At 39.1% G+C, this 25,000-nt stretch overlaps 1 protein-coding gene and 29 non-coding genes across 30 annotated transcripts in view; 29 read left to right on the top strand and 1 right to left on the bottom strand.

Annotated features, from left to right (window-relative positions):
- Positions 1-25,000, bottom strand: part of LOC141323491 (uncharacterized) — a 307,348-nt gene that overhangs the window by 6,875 nt on the left and 275,473 nt on the right. The gene's annotated exons all lie outside the window — the stretch shown is intronic.
- On the top strand, positions 656-774 carry LOC141317582 (5S ribosomal RNA). The gene has a single exon (XR_012351952.1). It is a non-coding gene; the product is annotated as a 5S ribosomal RNA (ribosomal RNA).
- LOC141304443 (5S ribosomal RNA) lies at positions 859-977 on the top strand. The gene has a single exon (XR_012344291.1). It is a non-coding gene; the product is annotated as a 5S ribosomal RNA (ribosomal RNA).
- On the top strand, positions 1,731-1,849 carry LOC141304432 (5S ribosomal RNA). Its single transcript, XR_012344290.1, has one exon. It is a non-coding gene; the product is annotated as a 5S ribosomal RNA (ribosomal RNA).
- On the top strand, positions 2,603-2,721 carry LOC141304421 (5S ribosomal RNA). Its single transcript, XR_012344289.1, has one exon. It is a non-coding gene; the product is annotated as a 5S ribosomal RNA (ribosomal RNA).
- LOC141304410 (5S ribosomal RNA) lies at positions 2,806-2,924 on the top strand. Its single transcript, XR_012344288.1, has one exon. It is a non-coding gene; the product is annotated as a 5S ribosomal RNA (ribosomal RNA).
- Positions 3,678-3,796, top strand: LOC141304399 (5S ribosomal RNA). The gene has a single exon (XR_012344287.1). It is a non-coding gene; the product is annotated as a 5S ribosomal RNA (ribosomal RNA).
- On the top strand, positions 3,881-3,999 carry LOC141304376 (5S ribosomal RNA). Its single transcript, XR_012344285.1, has one exon. It is a non-coding gene; the product is annotated as a 5S ribosomal RNA (ribosomal RNA).
- On the top strand, positions 4,753-4,871 carry LOC141304365 (5S ribosomal RNA). The gene has a single exon (XR_012344284.1). It is a non-coding gene; the product is annotated as a 5S ribosomal RNA (ribosomal RNA).
- LOC141318621 (5S ribosomal RNA) lies at positions 5,625-5,743 on the top strand. Its single transcript, XR_012352926.1, has one exon. It is a non-coding gene; the product is annotated as a 5S ribosomal RNA (ribosomal RNA).
- LOC141304354 (5S ribosomal RNA) lies at positions 5,828-5,946 on the top strand. The gene has a single exon (XR_012344283.1). It is a non-coding gene; the product is annotated as a 5S ribosomal RNA (ribosomal RNA).
- Positions 6,699-6,817, top strand: LOC141304343 (5S ribosomal RNA). Its single transcript, XR_012344282.1, has one exon. It is a non-coding gene; the product is annotated as a 5S ribosomal RNA (ribosomal RNA).
- Positions 7,571-7,689, top strand: LOC141304332 (5S ribosomal RNA). The gene has a single exon (XR_012344281.1). It is a non-coding gene; the product is annotated as a 5S ribosomal RNA (ribosomal RNA).
- LOC141304321 (5S ribosomal RNA) lies at positions 8,443-8,561 on the top strand. Its single transcript, XR_012344280.1, has one exon. It is a non-coding gene; the product is annotated as a 5S ribosomal RNA (ribosomal RNA).
- LOC141304310 (5S ribosomal RNA) lies at positions 9,315-9,433 on the top strand. The gene has a single exon (XR_012344279.1). It is a non-coding gene; the product is annotated as a 5S ribosomal RNA (ribosomal RNA).
- On the top strand, positions 9,518-9,636 carry LOC141304299 (5S ribosomal RNA). The gene has a single exon (XR_012344269.1). It is a non-coding gene; the product is annotated as a 5S ribosomal RNA (ribosomal RNA).
- On the top strand, positions 10,390-10,508 carry LOC141304288 (5S ribosomal RNA). Its single transcript, XR_012344258.1, has one exon. It is a non-coding gene; the product is annotated as a 5S ribosomal RNA (ribosomal RNA).
- On the top strand, positions 10,593-10,711 carry LOC141304277 (5S ribosomal RNA). The gene has a single exon (XR_012344247.1). It is a non-coding gene; the product is annotated as a 5S ribosomal RNA (ribosomal RNA).
- LOC141304255 (5S ribosomal RNA) lies at positions 11,465-11,583 on the top strand. Its single transcript, XR_012344225.1, has one exon. It is a non-coding gene; the product is annotated as a 5S ribosomal RNA (ribosomal RNA).
- On the top strand, positions 12,337-12,455 carry LOC141318619 (5S ribosomal RNA). Its single transcript, XR_012352924.1, has one exon. It is a non-coding gene; the product is annotated as a 5S ribosomal RNA (ribosomal RNA).
- On the top strand, positions 12,540-12,658 carry LOC141304244 (5S ribosomal RNA). Its single transcript, XR_012344214.1, has one exon. It is a non-coding gene; the product is annotated as a 5S ribosomal RNA (ribosomal RNA).
- LOC141304233 (5S ribosomal RNA) lies at positions 13,412-13,530 on the top strand. Its single transcript, XR_012344203.1, has one exon. It is a non-coding gene; the product is annotated as a 5S ribosomal RNA (ribosomal RNA).
- Positions 14,284-14,402, top strand: LOC141304222 (5S ribosomal RNA). Its single transcript, XR_012344192.1, has one exon. It is a non-coding gene; the product is annotated as a 5S ribosomal RNA (ribosomal RNA).
- Positions 15,156-15,274, top strand: LOC141304210 (5S ribosomal RNA). The gene has a single exon (XR_012344181.1). It is a non-coding gene; the product is annotated as a 5S ribosomal RNA (ribosomal RNA).
- On the top strand, positions 15,359-15,477 carry LOC141304199 (5S ribosomal RNA). Its single transcript, XR_012344170.1, has one exon. It is a non-coding gene; the product is annotated as a 5S ribosomal RNA (ribosomal RNA).
- LOC141304188 (5S ribosomal RNA) lies at positions 16,231-16,349 on the top strand. Its single transcript, XR_012344159.1, has one exon. It is a non-coding gene; the product is annotated as a 5S ribosomal RNA (ribosomal RNA).
- Positions 17,103-17,221, top strand: LOC141318618 (5S ribosomal RNA). The gene has a single exon (XR_012352923.1). It is a non-coding gene; the product is annotated as a 5S ribosomal RNA (ribosomal RNA).
- Positions 17,306-17,424, top strand: LOC141304177 (5S ribosomal RNA). The gene has a single exon (XR_012344148.1). It is a non-coding gene; the product is annotated as a 5S ribosomal RNA (ribosomal RNA).
- On the top strand, positions 18,178-18,296 carry LOC141304166 (5S ribosomal RNA). Its single transcript, XR_012344137.1, has one exon. It is a non-coding gene; the product is annotated as a 5S ribosomal RNA (ribosomal RNA).
- On the top strand, positions 19,050-19,168 carry LOC141304155 (5S ribosomal RNA). Its single transcript, XR_012344126.1, has one exon. It is a non-coding gene; the product is annotated as a 5S ribosomal RNA (ribosomal RNA).

Raw genomic sequence — 25,000 nt, 5'->3', positions numbered from 1 at the left:
TAAGTGTTTTACATGTTTTTTAGGCCATTTTATTACTCTTAACATTTTAAGTGAGTGTGTGTCTTTAAAAAATGGATGGTTGGCCTGCCATGTGACTAGACACATGACAGGAAGCAGGAAGTACAACTGTATAAGAGAGCAGCATGACAAACAAAGGACAGTCACCAAACTGTTGGATTGAGGAGTTGCTAATTTTAGAGCTCACCTTTCCATTCACCACCTGCAAACTTTGGATTACACTTTCTGTGGATTGTATATACACCGGTGGACACTCACATTGGACTTATCAACACACTGGGATTCTTGGACTGTTTTTAGGGTATGGACAAATGAATTGTATTCTTTTAACAGCGTTTACCTCGTTTTATCGTGTTGTTTTAAAGTCTTTTATGTGAACCTTGTAAATAAACCAAATCTATTTAAACCAATCTTCTTTTATGTCTCATTCTTTTAACCACTAGTCATCTCTCACAGTTAAATCTGACCCCATTTTAGTCTTGTAACTCGGCTGATAAGGCCGATTGTTACACTTGGATGGGAGACCGCCTGGGAATACCAGGTGCTGTAAGCTTTTGCCTTTTCTTCACTATTTATATAATATGCTGGCTTTTACGGAGGCTGATCTTTAAATAGCCCACTTTTTGGAGCAGCCCTCGCTTACGGCCATACCGCGCTGAGAGCGCCCGATCTCGTCTGATCTCGGAAGCTAAGCAGCGTCGGACCTGCTTAGTACTTGGATGGGAGACCGCCTGGGAATACCAGGTGCTGTAAGCTTTTGCCTTTTCTTCACTATTTATATAATATGCTGGCTTTTACGGAGGCTGATCTTTAAATAGCCCACTTTTTGGAGCAGCCCTCGCTTACGGCCATACCGCGCTGAGAGCGCCCGATCTCGTCTGATCTCGGAAGCTAAGCAGCGTCGGGCCTGCTTAGTACTTGGATGGGAGACCGCCTGGGAATACCAGGTGCTGTAAGCTTTTGCCTTTTCTTCACTATTTATATAATATGCTGGCTTTTAGAAAGACGTGTTTTACCGCTCTATTTATTACAATCATTTAAATGTATTATAGAGTTTTAAGTGTTTTACATGTTTTTTAGGCCATTTTATTACTCTTAACATTTTAAGTGAGTGTGTGTCTTTAAAAAATGGATGGTTGGCCTGCCATGTGACTAGACACATGACAGGAAGCAGGAAGTACAACTGTATAAGAGAGCAGCATGACAAACAAAGGACAGTCACCAAACTGTTGGATTGAGGAGTTGCTAATTTTAGAGCTCACCTTTCCATTCACCACCTGCAAACTTTGGATTACACTTTCTGTGGATTGTATATACACCGGTGGACACTCACATTGGACTTATCAACACACTGGGATTCTTGGACTGTTTTTAGGGTATGGACAAATGAACTGTATTCTTTTAACAGCGTTTACCTCGTTTTATCGTGTTGTTTTAAAGTCTTTTATGTGAACCTTGTAAATAAACCAAATCTATTTAAACCAATCTTCTTTTATGTCTCATTCTTTTAACCACTAGTCATCTCTCACAGTTAAATCTGATCCCATTTTAGTCTTGTAACTCGGCTGATAAGGCCGATTGTTACACTTGGATGGGAGACCGCCTGGGAATACCAGGTGCTGTAAGCTTTTGCCTTTTCTTCACTATTTATATAATATGCTGGCTTTTACGGAGGCTGATCTTTAAATAGCCCACTTTTTGGAGCAGCCCTCGCTTACGGCCATACCGCGCTGAGAGCGCCCGATCTCGTCTGATCTCGGAAGCTAAGCAGCGTCGGGCCTGCTTAGTACTTGGATGGGAGACCGCCTGGGAATACCAGGTGCTGTAAGCTTTTGCCTTTTCTTCACTATTTATATAATATGCTGGCTTTTAGAAAGACGTGTTTTACCGCTCTATTTATTACAATCATTTAAATGTATTATAGAGTTTTAAGTGTTTTACATGTTTTTTAGGCCATTTTATTACTCTTAACATTTTAAGTGAGTGTGTGTCTTTAAAAAATGGATGGTTGGCCTGCCATGTGACTAGACACATGACAGGAAGCAGGAAGTACAACTGTATAAGAGAGCAGCATGACAAACAAAGGACAGTCACCAAACTGTTGGATTGAGGAGTTGCTAATTTTAGAGCTCACCTTTCCATTCACCACCTGCAAACTTTGGATTACACTTTCTGTGGATTGTATATACACCGGTGGACACTCACATTGGACTTATCAACACACTGGGATTCTTGGACTGTTTTTAGGGTATGGACAAATGAACTGTATTCTTTTAACAGCGTTTACCTCGTTTTATCGTGTTGTTTTAAAGTCTTTTATGTGAACCTTGTAAATAAACCAAATCTATTTAAACCAATCTTCTTTTATGTCTCATTCTTTTAACCACTAGTCATCTCTCACAGTTAAATCTGATCCCATTTTAGTCTTGTAACTCGGCTGATAAGGCCGATTGTTACACTTGGATGGGAGACCGCCTGGGAATACCAGGTGCTGTAAGCTTTTGCCTTTTCTTCACTATTTATATAATATGCTGGCTTTTACGGAGGCTGATCTTTAAATAGCCCACTTTTTGGAGCAGCCCTCGCTTACGGCCATACCGCGCTGAGAGCGCCCGATCTCGTCTGATCTCGGAAGCTAAGCAGCGTCGGGCCTGCTTAGTACTTGGATGGGAGACCGCCTGGGAATACCAGGTGCTGTAAGCTTTTGCCTTTTCTTCACTATTTATATAATATGCTGGCTTTTACGGAGGCTGATCTTTAAATAGCCCACTTTTTGGAGCAGCCCTCGCTTACGGCCATACCGCGCTGAGAGCGCCCGATCTCGTCTGATCTCGGAAGCTAAGCAGCGTCGGGCCTGCTTAGTACTTGGATGGGAGACCGCCTGGGAATACCAGGTGCTGTAAGCTTTTGCCTTTTCTTCACTATTTATATAATATGCTGGCTTTTAGAAAGACGTGTTTTACCGCTCTATTTATTACAATCATTTAAATGTATTATAGAGTTTTAAGTGTTTTACATGTTTTTTAGGCCATTTTATTACTCTTAACATTTTAAGTGAGTGTGTGTCTTTAAAAAATGGATGGTTGGCCTGCCATGTGACTAGACACATGACAGGAAGCAGGAAGTACAACTGTATAAGAGAGCAGCATGACAAACAAAGGACAGTCACCAAACTGTTGGATTGAGGAGTTGCTAATTTTAGAGCTCACCTTTCCATTCACCACCTGCAAACTTTGGATTACACTTTCTGTGGATTGTATATACACCGGTGGACACTCACATTGGACTTATCAACACACTGGGATTCTTGGACTGTTTTTAGGGTATGGACAAATGAACTGTATTCTTTTAACAGCGTTTACCTCGTTTTATCGTGTTGTTTTAAAGTCTTTTATGTGAACCTTGTAAATAAACCAAATCTATTTAAACCAATCTTCTTTTATGTCTCATTCTTTTAACCACTAGTCATCTCTCACAGTTAAATCTGATCCCATTTTAGTCTTGTAACTCGGCTGATAAGGCCGATTGTTACACTTGGATGGGAGACCGCCTGGGAATACCAGGTGCTGTAAGCTTTTGCCTTTTCTTCACTATTTATATAATATGCTGGCTTTTACGGAGGCTGATCTTTAAATAGCCCACTTTTTGGAGCAGCCCTCGCTTACGGCCATACCGCGCTGAGAGCGCCCGATCTCGTCTGATCTCGGAAGCTAAGCAGCGTCGGGCCTGCTTAGTACTTGGATGGGAGACCGCCTGGGAATACCAGGTGCTGTAAGCTTTTGCCTTTTCTTCACTATTTATATAATATGCTGGCTTTTACGGAGGCTGATCTTTAAATAGCCCACTTTTTGGAGCAGCCCTCGCTTACGGCCATACCGCGCTGAGAGCGCCCGATCTCGTCTGATCTCGGAAGCTAAGCAGCGTCGGGCCTGCTTAGTACTTGGATGGGAGACCGCCTGGGAATACCAGGTGCTGTAAGCTTTTGCCTTTTCTTCACTATTTATATAATATGCTGGCTTTTAGAAAGACGTGTTTTACCGCTCTATTTATTACAATCATTTAAATGTATTATAGAGTTTTAAGTGTTTTACATGTTTTTTAGGCCATTTTTTTACTCTTAACATTTTAAGTGAGTGTGTGTCTTTAAAAAATGGATGGTTGGCCTGCCATGTGACTAGACACATGACAGGAAGCAGGAAGTACAACTGTATAAGAGAGCAGCATGACAAACAAAGGACAGTCACCAAACTGTTGGATTGAGGAGTTGCTAATTTTAGAGCTCACCTTTCCATTCACCACCTGCAAACTTTGGATTACACTTTCTGTGGATTGTATATACACCGGTGGACACTCACATTGGACTTATCAACACACTGGGATTCTTGGACTGTTTTTAGGGTATGGACAAATGAACTGTATTCTTTTAACAGCGTTTACCTCGTTTTATCGTGTTGTTTTAAAGTCTTTTATGTGAACCTTGTAAATAAACCAAATCTATTTAAACCAATCTTCTTTTATGTCTCATTCTTTTAACCACTAGTCATCTCTCACAGTTAAATCTGACCCCATTTTAGTCTTGTAACTCGGCTGATAAGGCCGATTGTTACACTTGGATGGGAGACCGCCTGGGATTACCAGGTGCTGTAAGCTTTTGCCTTTTCTTCACTATTTATATAATATGCTGGCTTTTACGGAGGCTGATCTTTAAATAGCCCACTTTTTGGAGCAGCCCTCGCTTACGGCCATACCGCGCTGAGAGCGCCCGATCTCGTCTGATCTCGGAAGCTAAGCAGCGTCGGGCCTGCTTAGTACTTGGATGGGAGACCGCCTGGGAATACCAGGTGCTGTAAGCTTTTGCCTTTTCTTCACTATTTATATAATATGCTGGCTTTTAGAAAGACGTGTTTTACCGCTCTATTTATTACAATCATTTAAATGTATTATAGAGTTTTAAGTGTTTTACATGTTTTTTAGGCCATTTTATTACTCTTAACATTTTAAGTGAGTGTGTGTCTTTAAAAAATGGATGGTCGGCCTGCCATGTGACTAGACACATGACAGGAAGCAGGAAGTACAACTGTATAAGAGAGCAGCATGACAAACAAAGGACAGTCACCAAACTGTTGGATTGAGGAGTTGCTAATTTTAGAGCTCACCTTTCCATTCACCACCTGCAAACTTTGGATTACACTTTCTGTGGATTGTATATACACCGGTGGACACTCACATTGGACTTATCAACACACTGGGATTCTTGGACTGTTTTTAGGGTATGGACAAATGAACTGTATTCTTTTAACAGCGTTTACCTCGTTTTATCGTGTTGTTTTAAAGTCTTTTATGTGAACCTTGTAAATAAACCAAATCTATTTAAACCAATCTTCTTTTATGTCTCATTCTTTTAACCACTAGTCATCTCTCACAGTTAAATCTGATCCCATTTTAGTCTTGTAACTCGGCTGATAAGGCCGATTGTTACACTTGGATGGGAGACCGCCTGGGAATACCAGGTGCTGTAAGCTTTTGCCTTTTCTTCACTATTTATATAATATGCTGGCTTTTACGGAGGCTGATCTTTAAATAGCCCACTTTTTGGAGCAGCCCTCGCTTACGGCCATACCGCGCTGAGAGCGCCCGATCTCGTCTGATCTCGGAAGCTAAGCAGCGTCGGGCCTGCTTAGTACTTGGATGAGAGACCGCCTGGGAATACCAGGTGCTGTAAGCTTTTGCCTTTTCTTCACTATTTATATAATATGCTGGCTTTTACGGAGGCTGATCTTTAAATAGCCCACTTTTTGGAGCAGCCCTCGCTTACGGCCATACCGCGCTGAGAGCGCCCGATCTCGTCTGATCTCGGAAGCTAAGCAGCGTCGGGCCTGCTTAGTACTTGGATGGGAGACCGCCTGGGAATACCAGGTGCTGTAAGCTTTTGCCTTTTCTTCACTATTTATATAATATGCTGGCTTTTAGAAAGACGTGTTTTACCGCTCTATTTATTACAATCATTTAAATGTATTATAGAGTTTTAAGTGTTTTACATGTTTTTTAGGCCATTTTATTACTCTTAACATTTTAAGTGAGTGTGTGTCTTTAAAAAATGGATGGTTGGCCTGCCATGTGACTAGACACATGACAGGAAGCAGGAAGTACAACTGTATAAGAGAGCAGCATGACAAACAAAGGACAGTCACCAAACTGTTGGATTGAGGAGTTGCTAATTTTAGAGCTCACCTTTCCATTCACCACCTGCAAACTTTGGATTACACTTTCTGTGGATTGTATATACACCGGTGGACACTCACATTGGACTTATCAACACACTGGATTCTTGGACTGTTTTTAGGGTATGGACAAATGAACTGTATTCTTTTAACAGCGTTTACCTCGTTTTATCGTGTTGTTTTAAAGTCTTTTATGTGAACCTTGTAAATAAACCAAATCTATTTAAACCAATCTTCTTTTATGTCTCATTCTTTTAACCACTAGTCATCTCTCACAGTTAAATCTGACCCCATTTTAGTCTTGTAACTCGGCTGATAAGGCCGATTGTTACACTTGGATGGGAGACCGCCTGGGATTACCAGGTGCTGTAAGCTTTTGCCTTTTCTTCACTATTTATATAATATGCTGGCTTTTACGGAGGCTGATCTTTAAATAGCCCACTTTTTGGAGCAGCCCTCGCTTACGGCCATACCGCGCTGAGAGCGCCCGATCTCGTCTGATCTCGGAAGCTAAGCAGCGTCGGGCCTGCTTAGTACTTGGATGGGAGACCGCCTGGGAATACCAGGTGCTGTAAGCTTTTGCCTTTTCTTCACTATTTATATAATATGCTGGCTTTTAGAAAGACGTGTTTTACCGCTCTATTTATTACAATCATTTAAATGTATTATAGAGTTTTAAGTGTTTTACATGTTTTTTAGGCCATTTTATTACTCTTAACATTTTAAGTGAGTGTGTGTCTTTAAAAAATGGATGGTTGGCCTGCCATGTGACTAGACACATGACAGGAAGCAGGAAGTACAACTGTATAAGAGAGCAGCATGACAAACAAAGGACAGTCACCAAACTGTTGGATTGAGGAGTTGCTAATTTTAGAGCTCACCTTTCCATTCACCACCTGCAAACTTTGGATTACACTTTCTGTGGATTGTATATACACCGGTGGACACTCACATTGGACTTATCAACACACTGGGATTCTTGGACTGTTTTTAGGGTATGGACAAATGAACTGTATTCTTTTAACAGCGTTTACCTCGTTTTATCGTGTTGTTTTAAAGTCTTTTATGTGAACCTTGTAAATAAACCAAATCTATTTAAACCAATCTTCTTTTATGTCTCATTCTTTTAACCACTAGTCATCTCTCACAGTTAAATCTGATCCCATTTTAGTCTTGTAACTCGGCTGATAAGGCCGATTGTTACACTTGGATGGGAGACCGCCTGGGAATACCAGGTGCTGTAAGCTTTTGCCTTTTCTTCACTATTTATATAATATGCTGGCTTTTACGGAGGCTGATCTTTAAATAGCCCACTTTTTGGAGCAGCCCTCGCTTACGGCCATACCGCGCTGAGAGCGCCCGATCTCGTCTGATCTCGGAAGCTAAGCAGCGTCGGGCCTGCTTAGTACTTGGATGGGAGACCGCCTGGGAATACCAGGTGCTGTAAGCTTTTGCCTTTTCTTCACTATTTATATAATATGCTGGCTTTTAGAAAGACGTGTTTTACCGCTCTATTTATTACAATCATTTAAATGTATTATAGAGTTTTAAGTGTTTTACATGTTTTTTAGGCCATTTTATTACTCTTAACATTTTAAGTGAGTGTGTGTCTTTAAAAAATGGATGGTTGGCCTGCCATGTGACTAGACACATGACAGGAAGCAGGAAGTACAACTGTATAAGAGAGCAGCATGACAAACAAAGGACAGTCACCAAACTGTTGGATTGAGGAGTTGCTAATTTTAGAGCTCACCTTTCCATTCACCACCTGCAAACTTTGGATTACACTTTCTGTGGATTGTATATACACCGGTGGACACTCACATTGGACTTATCAACACACTGGGATTCTTGGACTGTTTTTAGGGTATGGACAAATGAACTGTATTCTTTTAACAGCGTTTACCTCGTTTTATCGTGTTGTTTTAAAGTCTTTTATGTGAACCTTGTAAATAAACCAAATCTATTTAAACCAATCTTCTTTTATGTCTCATTCTTTTAACCACTAGTCATCTCTCACAGTTAAATCTGATCCCATTTTAGTCTTGTAACTCGGCTGATAAGGCCGATTGTTACACTTGGATGGGAGACCGCCTGGGAATACCAGGTGCTGTAAGCTTTTGCCTTTTCTTCACTATTTATATAATATGCTGGCTTTTACGGAGGCTGATCTTTAAATAGCCCACTTTTTGGAGCAGCCCTCGCTTACGGCCATACCGCGCTGAGAGCGCCCGATCTCGTCTGATCTCGGAAGCTAAGCAGCGTCGGGCCTGCTTAGTACTTGGATGGGAGACCGCCTGGGAATACCAGGTGCTGTAAGCTTTTGCCTTTTCTTCACTATTTATATAATATGCTGGCTTTTAGAAAGACGTGTTTTACCGCTCTATTTATTACAATCATTTAAATGTATTATAGAGTTTTAAGTGTTTTACATGTTTTTTAGGCCATTTTATTACTCTTAACATTTTAAGTGAGTGTGTGTCTTTAAAAAATGGATGGTCGGCCTGCCATGTGACTAGACACATGACAGGAAGCAGGAAGTACAACTGTATAAGAGAGCAGCATGACAAACAAAGGACAGTCACCAAACTGTTGGATTGAGGAGTTGCTAATTTTAGAGCTCACCTTTCCATTCACCACCTGCAAACTTTGGATTACACTTTCTGTGGATTGTATATACACCGGTGGACACTCACATTGGACTTATCAACACACTGGGATTCTTGGACTGTTTTTAGGGTATGGACAAATGAACTGTATTCTTTTAACAGCGTTTACCTCGTTTTATCGTGTTGTTTTAAAGTCTTTTATGTGAACCTTGTAAATAAACCAAATCTATTTAAACCAATCTTCTTTTATGTCTCATTCTTTTAACCACTAGTCATCTCTCACAGTTAAATCTGATCCCATTTTAGTCTTGTAACTCGGCTGATAAGGCCGATTGTTACACTTGGATGGGAGACCGCCTGGGAATACCAGGTGCTGTAAGCTTTTGCCTTTTCTTCACTATTTATATAATATGCTGGCTTTTACGGAGGCTGATCTTTAAATAGCCCACTTTTTGGAGCAGCCCTCGCTTACGGCCATACCGCGCTGAGAGCGCCCGATCTCGTCTGATCTCGGAAGCTAAGCAGCGTCGGGCCTGCTTAGTACTTGGATGGGAGACCGCCTGGGAATACCAGGTGCTGTAAGCTTTTGCCTTTTCTTCACTATTTATATAATATGCTGGCTTTTACGGAGGCTGATCTTTAAATAGCCCACTTTTTGGAGCAGCCCTCGCTTACGGCCATACCGCGCTGAGAGCGCCCGATCTCGTCTGATCTCGGAAGCTAAGCAGCGTCGGGCCTGCTTAGTACTTGGATGGGAGACCGCCTGGGAATACCAGGTGCTGTAAGCTTTTGCCTTTTCTTCACTATTTATATAATATGCTGGCTTTTAGAAAGACGTGTTTTACCGCTCTATTTATTACAATCATTTAAATGTATTATAGAGTTTTAAGTGTTTTACATGTTTTTTAGGCCATTTTATTACTCTTAACATTTTAAGTGAGTGTGTGTCTTTAAAAAATGGATGGTTGGCCTGCCATGTGACTAGACACATGACAGGAAGCAGGAAGTACAACTGTATAAGAGAGCAGCATGACAAACAAAGGACAGTCACCAAACTGTTGGATTGAGGAGTTGCTAATTTTAGAGCTCACCTTTCCATTCACCACCTGCAAACTTTGGATTACACTTTCTGTGGATTGTATATACACCGGTGGACACTCACATTGGACTTATCAACACACTGGGATTCTTGGACTGTTTTTAGGGTATGGACAAATGAACTGTATTCTTTTAACAGCGTTTACCTCGTTTTATCGTGTTGTTTTAAAGTCTTTTATGTGAACCTTGTAAATAAACCAAATCTATTTAAACCAATCTTCTTTTATGTCTCATTCTTTTAACCACTAGTCATCTCTCACAGTTAAATCTGATCCCATTTTAGTCTTGTAACTCGGCTGATAAGGCCGATTGTTACACTTGGATGGGAGACCGCCTGGGAATACCAGGTGCTGTAAGCTTTTGCCTTTTCTTCACTATTTATATAATATGCTGGCTTTTACGGAGGCTGATCTTTAAATAGCCCACTTTTTGGAGCAGCCCTCGCTTACGGCCATACCGCGCTGAGAGCGCCCGATCTCGTCTGATCTCGGAAGCTAAGCAGCGTCGGGCCTGCTTAGTACTTGGATGGGAGACCGCCTGGGAATACCAGGTGCTGTAAGCTTTTGCCTTTTCTTCACTATTTATATAATATGCTGGCTTTTACGGAGGCTGATCTTTAAATAGCCCACTTTTTGGAGCAGCCCTCGCTTACGGCCATACCGCGCTGAGAGCGCCCGATCTCGTCTGATCTCGGAAGCTAAGCAGCGTCGGGCCTGCTTAGTACTTGGATGGGAGACCGCCTGGGAATACCAGGTGCTGTAAGCTTTTGCCTTTTCTTCACTATTTATATAATATGCTGGCTTTTAGAAAGACGTGTTTTACCGCTCTATTTATTACAATCATTTAAATGTATTATAGAGTTTTAAGTGTTTTACATGTTTTTTAGGCCATTTTTTTACTCTTAACATTTTAAGTGAGTGTGTGTCTTTAAAAAATGGATGGTTGGCCTGCCATGTGACTAGACACATGACAGGAAGCAGGAAGTACAACTGTATAAGAGAGCAGCATGACAAACAAAGGACAGTCACCAAACTGTTGGATTGAGGAGTTGCTAATTTTAGAGCTCACCTTTCCATTCACCACCTGCAAACTTTGGATTACACTTTCTGTGGATTGTATATACACCGGTGGACACTCACATTGGACTTATCAACACACTGGGATTCTTGGACTGTTTTTAGGGTATGGACAAATGAACTGTATTCTTTTAACAGCGTTTACCTCGTTTTATCGTGTTGTTTTAAAGTCTTTTATGTGAACCTTGTAAATAAACCAAATCTATTTAAACCAATCTTCTTTTATGTCTCATTCTTTTAACCACTAGTCATCTCTCACAGTTAAATCTGACCCCATTTTAGTCTTGTAACTCGGCTGATAAGGCCGATTGTTACACTTGGATGGGAGACCGCCTGGGATTACCAGGTGCTGTAAGCTTTTGCCTTTTCTTCACTATTTATATAATATGCTGGCTTTTACGGAGGCTGATCTTTAAATAGCCCACTTTTTGGAGCAGCCCTCGCTTACGGCCATACCGCGCTGAGAGCGCCCGATCTCGTCTGATCTCGGAAGCTAAGCAGCGTCGGGCCTGCTTAGTACTTGGATGGGAGACCGCCTGGGAATACCAGGTGCTGTAAGCTTTTGCCTTTTCTTCACTATTTATATAATATGCTGGCTTTTAGAAAGACGTGTTTTACCGCTCTATTTATTACAATCATTTAAATGTATTATAGAGTTTTAAGTGTTTTACATGTTTTTTAGGCCATTTTATTACTCTTAACATTTTAAGTGAGTGTGTGTCTTTAAAAAATGGATGGTCGGCCTGCCATGTGACTAGACACATGACAGGAAGCAGGAAGTACAACTGTATAAGAGAGCAGCATGACAAACAAAGGACAGTCACCAAACTGTTGGATTGAGGAGTTGCTAATTTTAGAGCTCACCTTTCCATTCACCACCTGCAAACTTTGGATTACACTTTCTGTGGATTGTATATACACCGGTGGACACTCACATTGGACTTATCAACACACTGGGATTCTTGGACTGTTTTTAGGGTATGGACAAATGAACTGTATTCTTTTAACAGCGTTTACCTCGTTTTATCGTGTTGTTTTAAAGTCTTTTATGTGAACCTTGTAAATAAACCAAATCTATTTAAACCAATCTTCTTTTATGTCTCATTCTTTTAACCACTAGTCATCTCTCACAGTTAAATCTGATCCCATTTTAGTCTTGTAACTCGGCTGATAAGGCCGATTGTTACACTTGGATGGGAGACCGCCTGGGAATACCAGGTGCTGTAAGCTTTTGCCTTTTCTTCACTATTTATATAATATGCTGGCTTTTACGGAGGCTGATCTTTAAATAGCCCACTTTTTGGAGCAGCCCTCGCTTACGGCCATACCGCGCTGAGAGCGCCCGATCTCGTCTGATCTCGGAAGCTAAGCAGCGTCGGGCCTGCTTAGTACTTGGATGAGAGACCGCCTGGGAATACCAGGTGCTGTAAGCTTTTGCCTTTTCTTCACTATTTATATAATATGCTGGCTTTTACGGAGGCTGATCTTTAAATAGCCCACTTTTTGGAGCAGCCCTCGCTTACGGCCATACCGCGCTGAGAGCGCCCGATCTCGTCTGATCTCGGAAGCTAAGCAGCGTCGGGCCTGCTTAGTACTTGGATGGGAGACCGCCTGGGAATACCAGGTGCTGTAAGCTTTTGCCTTTTCTTCACTATTTATATAATATGCTGGCTTTTAGAAAGACGTGTTTTACCGCTCTATTTATTACAATCATTTAAATGTATTATAGAGTTTTAAGTGTTTTACATGTTTTTTAGGCCATTTTATTACTCTTAACATTTTAAGTGAGTGTGTGTCTTTAAAAAATGGATGGTTGGCCTGCCATGTGACTAGACACATGACAGGAAGCAGGAAGTACAACTGTATAAGAGAGCAGCATGACAAACAAAGGACAGTCACCAAACTGTTGGATTGAGGAGTTGCTAATTTTAGAGCTCACCTTTCCATTCACCACCTGCAAACTTTGGATTACACTTTCTGTGGATTGTATATACACCGGTGGACACTCACATTGGACTTATCAACACACTGGGATTCTTGGACTGTTTTTAGGGTATGGACAAATGAACTGTATTCTTTTAACAGCGTTTACCTCGTTTTATCGTGTTGTTTTAAAGTCTTTTATGTGAACCTTGTAAATAAACCAAATCTATTTAAACCAATCTTCTTTTATGTCTCATTCTTTTAACCACTAGTCATCTCTCACAGTTAAATCTGACCCCATTTTAGTCTTGTAACTCGGCTGATAAGGCCGATTGTTACACTTGGATGGGAGACCGCCTGGGATTACCAGGTGCTGTAAGCTTTTGCCTTTTCTTCACTATTTATATAATATGCTGGCTTTTACGGAGGCTGATCTTTAAATAGCCCACTTTTTGGAGCAGCCCTCGCTTACGGCCATACCGCGCTGAGAGCGCCCGATCTCGTCTGATCTCGGAAGCTAAGCAGCGTCGGGCCTGCTTAGTACTTGGATGGGAGACCGCCTGGGAATACCAGGTGCTGTAAGCTTTTGCCTTTTCTTCACTATTTATATAATATGCTGGCTTTTAGAAAGACGTGTTTTACCGCTCTATTTATTACAATCATTTAAATGTATTATAGAGTTTTAAGTGTTTTACATGTTTTTTAGGCCATTTTATTACTCTTAACATTTTAAGTGAGTGTGTGTCTTTAAAAAATGGATGGTTGGCCTGCCATGTGACTAGACACATGACAGGAAGCAGGAAGTACAACTGTATAAGAGAGCAGCATGACAAACAAAGGACAGTCACCAAACTGTTGGATTGAGGAGTTGCTAATTTTAGAGCTCACCTTTCCATTCACCACCTGCAAACTTTGGATTACACTTTCTGTGGATTGTATATACACCGGTGGACACTCACATTGGACTTATCAACACACTGGGATTCTTGGACTGTTTTTAGGGTATGGACAAATGAACTGTATTCTTTTAACAGCGTTTACCTCGTTTTATCGTGTTGTTTTAAAGTCTTTTATGTGAACCTTGTAAATAAACCAAATCTATTTAAACCAATCTTCTTTTATGTCTCATTCTTTTAACCACTAGTCATCTCTCACAGTTAAATCTGATCCCATTTTAGTCTTGTAACTCGGCTGATAAGGCCGATTGTTACACTTGGATGGGAGACCGCCTGGGAATACCAGGTGCTGTAAGCTTTTGCCTTTTCTTCACTATTTATATAATATGCTGGCTTTTACGGAGGCTGATCTTTAAATAGCCCACTTTTTGGAGCAGCCCTCGCTTACGGCCATACCGCGCTGAGAGCGCCCGATCTCGTCTGATCTCGGAAGCTAAGCAGCGTCGGGCCTGCTTAGTACTTGGATGGGAGACCGCCTGGGAATACCAGGTGCTGTAAGCTTTTGCCTTTTCTTCACTATTTATATAATATGCTGGCTTTTAGAAAGACGTGTTTTACCGCTCTATTTATTACAATCATTTAAATGTATTATAGAGTTTTAAGTGTTTTACATGTTTTTTAGGCCATTTTATTACTCTTAACATTTTAAGTGAGTGTGTGTCTTTAAAAAATGGATGGTTGGCCTGCCATGTGACTAGACACATGACAGGAAGCAGGAAGTACAACTGTATAAGAGAGCAGCATGACAAACAAAGGACAGTCACCAAACTGTTGGATTGAGGAGTTGCTAATTTTAGAGCTCACCTTTCCATTCACCACCTGCAAACTTTGGATTACACTTTCTGTGGATTGTATATACACCGGTGGACACTCACATTGGACTTATCAACACACTGGGATTCTTGGACTGTTTTTAGGGTATGGACAAATGAACTGTATTCTTTTAACAGCGTTTACCTCGTTTTATCGTGTTGTTTTAAAGTCTTTTATGTGAACCTTGTAAATAAACCAAATCTATTTAAACCAATCTTCTTTTATGTCTCATTCTTTTAACCACTAGTCATCTCTCACAGTTAAATCTGATCCCATTTTAGTCTTGTAACTCGGCTGATAAGGCCGATTGTTACACTTGGATGGGAGACCGCCTGGGAATACCAGGTGCTGTAAGCTTTTGCCTTTTCTTCACTATTTATATAATATGCTGGCTTTTACGGAGGCTGATCTTTAAATAGCCCACTTTTTGGAGCAGCCCTCGCTTACGGCCATACCGCGCTGAGAGCGCCCGATCTCGTCTGATCTCGGAAGCTAAGCAGCGTCGGGCCTGCTTAGTACTTGGATGGGAGACCGCCTGGGAATACCAGGTGCTGTAAGCTTTTGCCTTTTCTTCACTATTTATATAATATGCTGGCTTTTACGGAGGCTGATCTTTAAATAGCCCACTTTTTGGAGCAGCCCTCGCTTACGGCCATACCGCGCTGAGAGCGCCCGATCTCGTCTGATCTCGGAAGCTAAGCAGCGTCGGGCCTGCTTAGTACTTGGATGGGAGACCGCCTGGGAATACCAGGTGCTGTAAGCTTTTGCCTTTTCTTCACTATTTATATAATATGCTGGCTTTTAGAAAGACGTGTTTTACCGCTCTATTTATTACAATCATTTAAATGTATTATAGAGTTTTAAGTGTTTTACATGTTTTTTAGGCCATTTTTTTACTCTTAACATTTTAAGTGAGTGTGTGTCTTTAAAAAATGGATGGTTGGCCTGCCATGTGACTAGACACATGACAGGAAGCAGGAAGTACAACTGTATAAGAGAGCAGCATGACAAACAAAGGACAGTCACCAAACTGTTGGATTGAGGAGTTGCTAATTTTAGAGCTCACCTTTCCATTCACCACCTGCAAACTTTGGATTACACTTTCTGTGGATTGTATATACACCGGTGGACACTCACATTGGACTTATCAACACACTGGGATTCTTGGACTGTTTTTAGGGTATGGACAAATGAACTGTATTCTTTTAACAGCGTTTACCTCGTTTTATCGTGTTGTTTTAAAGTCTTTTATGTGAACCTTGTAAATAAACCAAATCTATTTAAACCAATCTTCTTTTATGTCTCATTCTTTTAACCACTAGTCATCTCTCACAGTTAAATCTGACCCCATTTTAGTCTTGTAACTCGGCTGATAAGGCCGATTGTTACACTTGGATGGGAGACCGCCTGGGATTACCAGGTGCTGTAAGCTTTTGCCTTTTCTTCACTATTTATATAATATGCTGGCTTTTACGGAGGCTGATCTTTAAATAGCCCACTTTTTGGAGCAGCCCTCGCTTACGGCCATACCGCGCTGAGAGCGCCCGATCTCGTCTGATCTCGGAAGCTAAGCAGCGTCGGGCCTGCTTAGTACTTGGATGGGAGACCGCCTGGGAATACCAGGTGCTGTAAGCTTTTGCCTTTTCTTCACTATTTATATAATATGCTGGCTTTTAGAAAGACGTGTTTTACCGCTCTATTTATTACAATCATTTAAATGTATTATAGAGTTTTAAGTGTTTTACATGTTTTTTAGGCCATTTTATTACTCTTAACATTTTAAGTGAGTGTGTGTCTTTAAAAAATGGATGGTCGGCCTGCCATGTGACTAGACACATGACAGGAAGCAGGAAGTACAACTGTATAAGAGAGCAGCATGACAAACAAAGGACAGTCACCAAACTGTTGGATTGAGGAGTTGCTAATTTTAGAGCTCACCTTTCCATTCACCACCTGCAAACTTTGGATTACACTTTCTGTGGATTGTATATACACCGGTGGACACTCACATTGGACTTATCAACACACTGGGATTCTTGGACTGTTTTTAGGGTATGGACAAATGAACTGTATTCTTTTAACAGCGTTTACCTCGTTTTATCGTGTTGTTTTAAAGTCTTTTATGTGAACCTTGTAAATAAACCAAATCTATTTAAACCAATCTTCTTTTATGTCTCATTCTTTTAACCACTAGTCATCTCTCACAGTTAAATCTGATCCCATTTTAGTCTTGTAACTCGGCTGATAAGGCCGATTGTTACACTTGGATGGGAGACCGCCTGGGAATACCAGGTGCTGTAAGCTTTTGCCTTTTCTTCACTATTTATATAATATGCTGGCTTTTACGGAGGCTGATCTTTAAATAGCCCACTTTTTGGAGCAGCCCTCGCTTACGGCCATACCGCGCTGAGAGCGCCCGATCTCGTCTGATCTCGGAAGCTAAGCAGCGTCGGGCCTGCTTAGTACTTGGATGAGAGACCGCCTGGGAATACCAGGTGCTGTAAGCTTTTGCCTTTTCTTCACTATTTATATAATATGCTGGCTTTTACGGAGGCTGATCTTTAAATAGCCCACTTTTTGGAGCAGCCCTCGCTTACGGCCATACCGCGCTGAGAGCGCCCGATCTCGTCTGATCTCGGAAGCTAAGCAGCGTCGGGCCTGCTTAGTACTTGGATGGGAGACCGCCTGGGAATACCAGGTGCTGTAAGCTTTTGCCTTTTCTTCACTATTTATATAATATGCTGGCTTTTAGAAAGACGTGTTTTACCGCTCTATTTATTACAATCATTTAAATGTATTATAGAGTTTTAAGTGTTTTACATGTTTTTTAGGCCATTTTATTACTCTTAACATTTTAAGTGAGTGTGTGTCTTTAAAAAATGGATGGTTGGCCTGCCATGTGACTAGACACATGACAGGAAGCAGGAAGTACAACTGTATAAGAGAGCAGCATGACAAACAAAGGACAGTCACCAAACTGTTGGATTGAGGAGTTGCTAATTTTAGAGCTCACCTTTCCATTCACCACCTGCAAACTTTGGATTACACTTTCTGTGGATTGTATATACACCGGTGGACACTCACATTGGACTTATCAACACACTGGGATTCTTGGACTGTTTTTAGGGTATGGACAAATGAACTGTATTCTTTTAACAGCGTTTACCTCGTTTTATCGTGTTGTTTTAAAGTCTTTTATGTGAACCTTGTAAATAAACCAAATCTATTTAAACCAATCTTCTTTTATGTCTCATTCTTTTAACCACTAGTCATCTCTCACAGTTAAATCTGACCCCATTTTAGTCTTGTAACTCGGCTGATAAGGCCGATTGTTACACTTGGATGGGAGACCGCCTGGGATTACCAGGTGCTGTAAGCTTTTGCCTTTTCTTCACTATTTATATAATATGCTGGCTTTTACGGAGGCTGATCTTTAAATAGCCCACTTTTTGGAGCAGCCCTCGCTTACGGCCATACCGCGCTGAGAGCGCCCGATCTCGTCTGATCTCGGAAGCTAAGCAGCGTCGGGCCTGCTTAGTACTTGGATGGGAGACCGCCTGGGAATACCAGGTGCTGTAAGCTTTTGCCTTTTCTTCACTATTTATATAATATGCTGGCTTTTAGAAAGACGTGTTTTACCGCTCTATTTATTACAATCATTTAAATGTATTATAGAGTTTTAAGTGTTTTACATGTTTTTTAGGCCATTTTATTACTCTTAACATTTTAAGTGAGTGTGTGTCTTTAAAAAATGGATGGTTGGCCTGCCATGTGACTAGACACATGACAGGAAGCAGGAAGTACAACTGTATAAGAGAGCAGCATGACAAACAAAGGACAGTCACCAAACTGTTGGATTGAGGAGTTGCTAATTTTAGAGCTCACCTTTCCATTCACCACCTGCAAACTTTGGATTACACTTTCTGTGGATTGTATATACACCGGTGGACACTCACATTGGACTTATCAACACACTGGGATTCTTGGACTGTTTTTAGGGTATGGACAAATGAACTGTATTCTTTTAACAGCGTTTACCTCGTTTTATCGTGTTGTTTTAAAGTCTTTTATGTGAACCTTGTAAATAAACCAAATCTATTTAAACCAATCTTCTTTTATGTCTCATTCTTTTAACCACTAGTCATCTCTCACAGTTAAATCTGATCCCATTTTAGTCTTGTAACTCGGCTGATAAGGCCGATTGTTACACTTGGATGGGAGACCGCCTGGGAATACCAGGTGCTGTAAGCTTTTGCCTTTTCTTCACTATTTATATAATATGCTGGCTTTTACGGAGGCTGATCTTTAAATAGCCCACTTTTTGGAGCAGCCCTCGCTTACGGCCATACCGCGCTGAGAGCGCCCGATCTCGTCTGATCTCGGAAGCTAAGCAGCGTCGGGCCTGCTTAGTACTTGGATGGGAGACCGCCTGGGAATACCAGGTGCTGTAAGCTTTTGCCTTTTCTTCACTATTTATATAATATGCTGGCTTTTACGGAGGCTGATCTTTAAATAGCCCACTTTTTGGAGCAGCCCTCGCTTACGGCCATACCCCCACCTGAGGCGCTAGAGAGCAAACAGGAAGTGAGTTGGCAGTTTGTAGTGTGCAGTAGGTGAGATAGGCTCACCATTTTTCTGGGTGTTTTTTCACATTTATTTTGTTTGTTTTTTAGTTAGAAGGAGTTTTTTTTTTGAGGAAGGTTTTTTTTAACCCCAAACAGGTCTTTCTGTTTGGGGTTTGAGACAACCAAAATATGGATTTAATGGACAAAGAACACGGACTGGTAAAACAACATGAGATGGGAAATGCGGAACCAGGATTTGTTGCAGACATAACTGAAAGGAATATAAATGAAAGACATGGAGAAAACAATAATGAAACGTGGGCGACGGTGGTTTCAAGGAGGAAACAAGAAAGAAAAACAACTGGACAAGAACGGAAAGGAGATCTACAATCAACTGAAGGTATTGGAATTGAGAAAGAAGTTGGAGAAAAAAGAAATGTTTTATCTCAACGACAACAAATGATACAGAAATTAAGCAAACAAACAAGGTATCAGAGGGAATACAAGAAAGAAGCAACATTAACAATGACTGTTAAAGATATAGAAAATATAACAATACTAATGATAATTAAAGCAGTTGAAGAGAAAGTTGGAATGGGAAAATTGATCGGACTGAGAAGAAAAAATAATTATGATTTTGAAATGACTATGGAAAGTGAGATGGACTGTGATTTGCTGTTGAATGGAATAATGATAAACGGACAAGAATGTGAGATAAGGAAATTGTGTGCAACAGAAAGAATGGTGTCTTTCTTGAGTCTGCCCAGCTATATTGAAGATGAGGAAATCAGTCAAAAACTAATCAATTGGGGTGTAACTCCCATTCTACCACTAAGAAGAAGATATCATCCCGGGACAACGGTGGCAGACGGAACACGATTTTTGAGGGTAAAGTTTCCACAAGAGGTGACGTCTTTACCATACAACACAAGCTTCAGGACTGAAGAAGGAGTGCAGTACTTCAGAGTGATTCACGATAATCAAGTGAAGACATGCAGGATCTGTGTAAGTCCGGAGCATGAAAAAAAGGACTGCCCACAATTCACATGCAGAAATTGTCTTGAGCAGGGGCATTATGCGCGAGACTGTAAAGTCCCGCGGTGCCAAGGCTGCCAAAAGACAATGTTAAGATGCAGATGCGAGATAGAAGACGAGGAAAATGAAGATCCAGGAATGGAAATACAAGAGGTAATGGGAGTTACAACAATTGAGAGGTTAAATGACTCACAAAGGCAGACGCAAGGAGAGGACGAGAAACAAGATGACGAGGAAGAGGAGAACAACAACATAGATGAGAATAAAGAAAAGAAGGAAGATGAAGAACAAGGAATGGAGATGGGAGGAGGAGCGAACAAAGAGGATATAAATTTGATTAAAGAAGGATTTTCTAAGGAACAGGACGATGTGGACACTAATGAACTGGACTACGAAAAAGGACAAGAAAAAGAAAAAGCTGAGGATAAGGGAATAAAGACACTGACTGAGGTAAGAGGAGCAGACAATGGGGGGGAAATTCGTGGAATGGAAAACAAAGGAAAAGAAAGACTGAATAGATGTGTAAAAACAAGAAAAGATGGCTTAGACATTCAACAGGTTCTTAAAAGGCAGAAGATAAGAAGAGAAGAGCAAAAGGAAAGACTGGAGAGGAGGAAAGCTGAAATGGGTGAAGTAAAAAATACTTTTTTGAAAGACAATGAAACGGATTGAATGGTGGGTTTTGGTTTTTCCAATCTTTTCTTTAATGAGCTCTATATCAATTGTATCGCTGAATGCTAGAGGATTATCCAAATGTCAAAAGTTTGAAAGATTAATGTGTCTGACCAAAAAATGTGATGTGCTATGTTTACAAGAAACGAAATGGGAAGATAAAATAAGTGATGAAATTAGAAAATTATGGAATGGAGAAATATATAGTAACTGTGATATGGAAAGGAAGAGAGGGGTAGCTATTTTAATAAGAAAAGGAGTATTTGAAGAAGTAAATATAGATTATAAAGACACAAAGGGAAGAATAATAATTGTTAAATTTGTGTGTAATGGAAAAGAAATGAAAGTGTGTAATATACATGCACCAAATGATGAAAGAGATAAATTTAATTTTTACAGGGATATGAATGAGTTAATAGAAAAACATGACAACATTATGGTGTTAGGTGATTTTAACACTGTAATACAGAGAATTGATGTAGATGATTCAATGGGATTTAGAAGAGATAGAGGGAGGAATGAACTACATAACATAATGGAGAAATATAATATGGTGGATGTGTGGAGAGAGAGGAATGGTATGAAAAGAGAATATTCAAGAAGACAAATTGTTGATAGAGTTCTAAAGCAAAGTAGAATAGACTTATTTTTATGTAAGAAAAAGGAAGCATATTATGTCACTAAGGCGTCTTACAAAAATTATAGTGAGAGTGATCATGATTTTTTATGGATATTGATGAATTTTAATGAGGCTGATAAAGGACCAGGGGTGTGGATATTAAATGCAGAACTTCTAAAAAATGAAATATACAGAATGGAAATAGAAAGTATAATAATTAATAGTGTAAATGAGGAAATGTATGAAATAGAAAAAGGGTTTTGGTGGGACATTCTAAAAAAAAGAATAAAAAAATTCTCAATGGAATATTCAAAAAAATGGCAAAAAGTCAAAAAGATGAAAGAAAATAAGATCAAAAAAGAGTGGGATGAAGAAATGAGGAAAGTAAATGAGCATGATGAAAATATTGATAAGATAATAGAATTACAGGAAGAATTAAAGAAAATAGAAGAAGAGAAGTGTAAAGGAGCAATAATAAGAAGTAGGGCGAAAGACATTGTAGAAGGAGAAAGAAGTACGAAATATTTTTATGAATTAGAAAAAACAAGACAGAGAGCAGATATAATAAAAAGTATTAAAACAGAAGATGCGAGGATTGTAGAAGATAAAACAGGAATTTTGGAAGAAGTCAGAGAATTCTATAAGCATTTATTTACCAAAAATGAGATAGTTTTAGAAGATGAGGAATTTGTATTAAGTAAAATACAGGTTAAAGTTAATGAGGGAGACAAAGAAATGTGTGAGAGTGAGATTACGGAATTAGAAATAGGAATTGCAATTGATCAACTGAAAAATGGTAAAAGTCCAGGAATAGATGGATTAACAGCTGAATTTTATAAGGTTTTTAAAGATGTGTTATGTCCAATTTTAAATGAAATATTTATAGATAATTTTAAAAAAGGGAATTTAACGAATAGTATGAAGAAAGGTATGGTGAAAATAATTTACAAGAAAAAAGGTGATAAGAGAGACCTGAAAAACTACAGACCACTAAGCATGTTGAATACAGATTATAAAATATTAGCCAAAATTTTAGCCAATCGATTGAAAATAGTAGTACCAAATATAATTACTACAAATCAAGCATATGCTGTTCTAAAAAGAGATATTACTGATGTCATTAACAATATAAGAGATATGATATGGTACATGAAGGAGGAGAAAGAAACAGGATATATAATAAGTGTGGATTTAGAAAAGGCTTTTGATAGAGTTGAACACAAATACTTGATACATGTGATGGAGAGATTTGGTTTTGGGGAGAATTTTTTAAAATGGATAAAATGTTTATATACAGATATAAGTAGTTGTGTAAAAGTGAATGGTTTTTTAACTAAAGATTTTAAAATAACGAGATCAATCAGACAAGGGTGTCCTATGTCAGCATTATTATACACTTTAGTATCTGAAGCTTTAGGACTGGCAGTAGACCAGGAAAAGAACATAAAAGGAATACGCATAAAAGGAGAAGAATCAGAACAAAAAATATTTCAATATGCAGATGACACGTCATTGTTTGTAAAAGATATTAAAAGTATGGATAAAGCAATGGAAGTTTTAGAAAGATATTGTAAAGGAACAGGGGCAAAAGTTAATAAAGAAAAAACTACATACATGAAAATTGGATTACCGAATGATCTGCTGAATAAAATGCAATTTAAGGAAGAAAAGAAGAGTATGAAAATTTTAGGTATAAGGGTTGGAGAAAATGAAAATGAAATAAGAGAAGTGGTATGGGAGGAGGTTTTAAAAGGAATGGAGAAGAGATTAAATTTCTGGAAATTAAGAGGATTATTTTTAAAAGGGAAGGTTTTAGTTATTAATTCTTTGTTTTTATCAAAAATGTGGTATGTATTGGGTTCTGTGAGTTTGCCTATATGGGTGTATAAAAAAATCAAATCTATTGTTTTAAACTTTTTATGGGAGGGGAAACCATCGAAAATTGCTTATGACACTCTAATTGGAAAGGTGGAGGAAGGAGGGTTGGGACTAATAGATCCATTAATAAGAATGAAAAGTATAAGAATAAAAACTGTTAATAAATACTGGAAACATGGGAAATATGCGTGGAAGGGTGTAATGAACTATTTTTTAAATAAATGTGGAAAAATGGGAGATGATGTTTTATGGATGAAGCTAAAAGAAAACATGATGAACGGAATACCAGAGTTTTATAAAGAGGTTGTAAAAGCATGGGGTGATTTTAGAAAGCATGTTGTTTGTACGTCTTTTACCAGGGAAGAGATTTTAAGACAACCATTGTTTTTAAATAATCAAATTAAAAAGGGAAATGATACCATTTTTTATAAAAAATGGTTTTATGCGGGGATAAAGCAAATAAAAGATATTTTGTATGAAGTGATACCTGGTTTTGTACCGGTGCAAGTAATAAGAGACGCAATTGTAGAAAATTATGACAATGAAACTAAAACAGTCTTAGAAAAACAATACAAACAAATGAAAGAAGTAATACCGGAAGAATGGATAAATATTATAGAAGGTACAGAAGAAACAAAAGGTAATGATGGAATGATGATTGATTTTAAAAGTAATGACAAACAGCATGCTTTTAAAGATGGTATTTTAAAGATGTTTTATTCTTGTTTATGTGAAGATGTTTTTATCACACCAAAAGCAGAAGGATATTGGCAAAGATTGTACCCAAGTATGGAAACTAAGAAAATATGGAAAAATCTAAGAGCTTGGTGGAAAAGTCCAATTTTAGAAAACTTTGATTATATTTTAAGACATAATTGTTTATTAAGTGAAATGAGACTGTGTAAATTTGGAATGGCAAGTGATGCAATATGCAAGGTATGTAATAGGGAAGATGAAGGATTGATACATATTTTTTTTAAATGCACAGGGTTAAAATGTTTTATAAAAAAATTAAAAGAAATGACAAGTAAATTGGGAGTAGAACAAAGATGTATTGATGAAGAATGGGAAACAATGTTTTTATTTGGTTCTAAAGGTAATTTTAAGAATGTGTGTTTTTTAAATTTGATATTAACCATTGCTAGATTTGTAATTTGGAGCAGAAGAAATTTTGTCAAACAAAAGAAAACAAAAATACCTGTGTGCAAACTTTTTAAGGTGAAGATGTGTTTTATTTTAAATGTTTTGTTTGATTACTGTAATATGAATGAAGAGAAAGATGTTTTTGTCAAAATTTTTGTAAATGATAACCCATTTATTGCAATGACATGGTTTCGATTTAATGTATTGTTGCCAGAATGTGATTCAGACTGTTTTTAAAATGTATTAACATGTTTTAAATAAATAAAAAAAAAAAAAAAAAAAAAAAAAAGAGCGCCCGATCTCGTCTGATCTCGGAAGCTAAGCAGCGTCGGGCCTGCTTAGTACTTGGATGGGAGACCGCCTGGGAATACCAG

The sequence above is a fragment of the Garra rufa genome, chromosome 1, assembly GCF_049309525.1.
Source record: "Garra rufa chromosome 1, GarRuf1.0, whole genome shotgun sequence".
NCBI classification, from domain to species: domain Eukaryota; kingdom Metazoa; phylum Chordata; class Actinopteri; order Cypriniformes; family Cyprinidae; genus Garra; species Garra rufa.
Note: the sequence above shows the minus strand (reverse complement) of the source record. Positions and strands in the feature narration are given on the sequence as shown.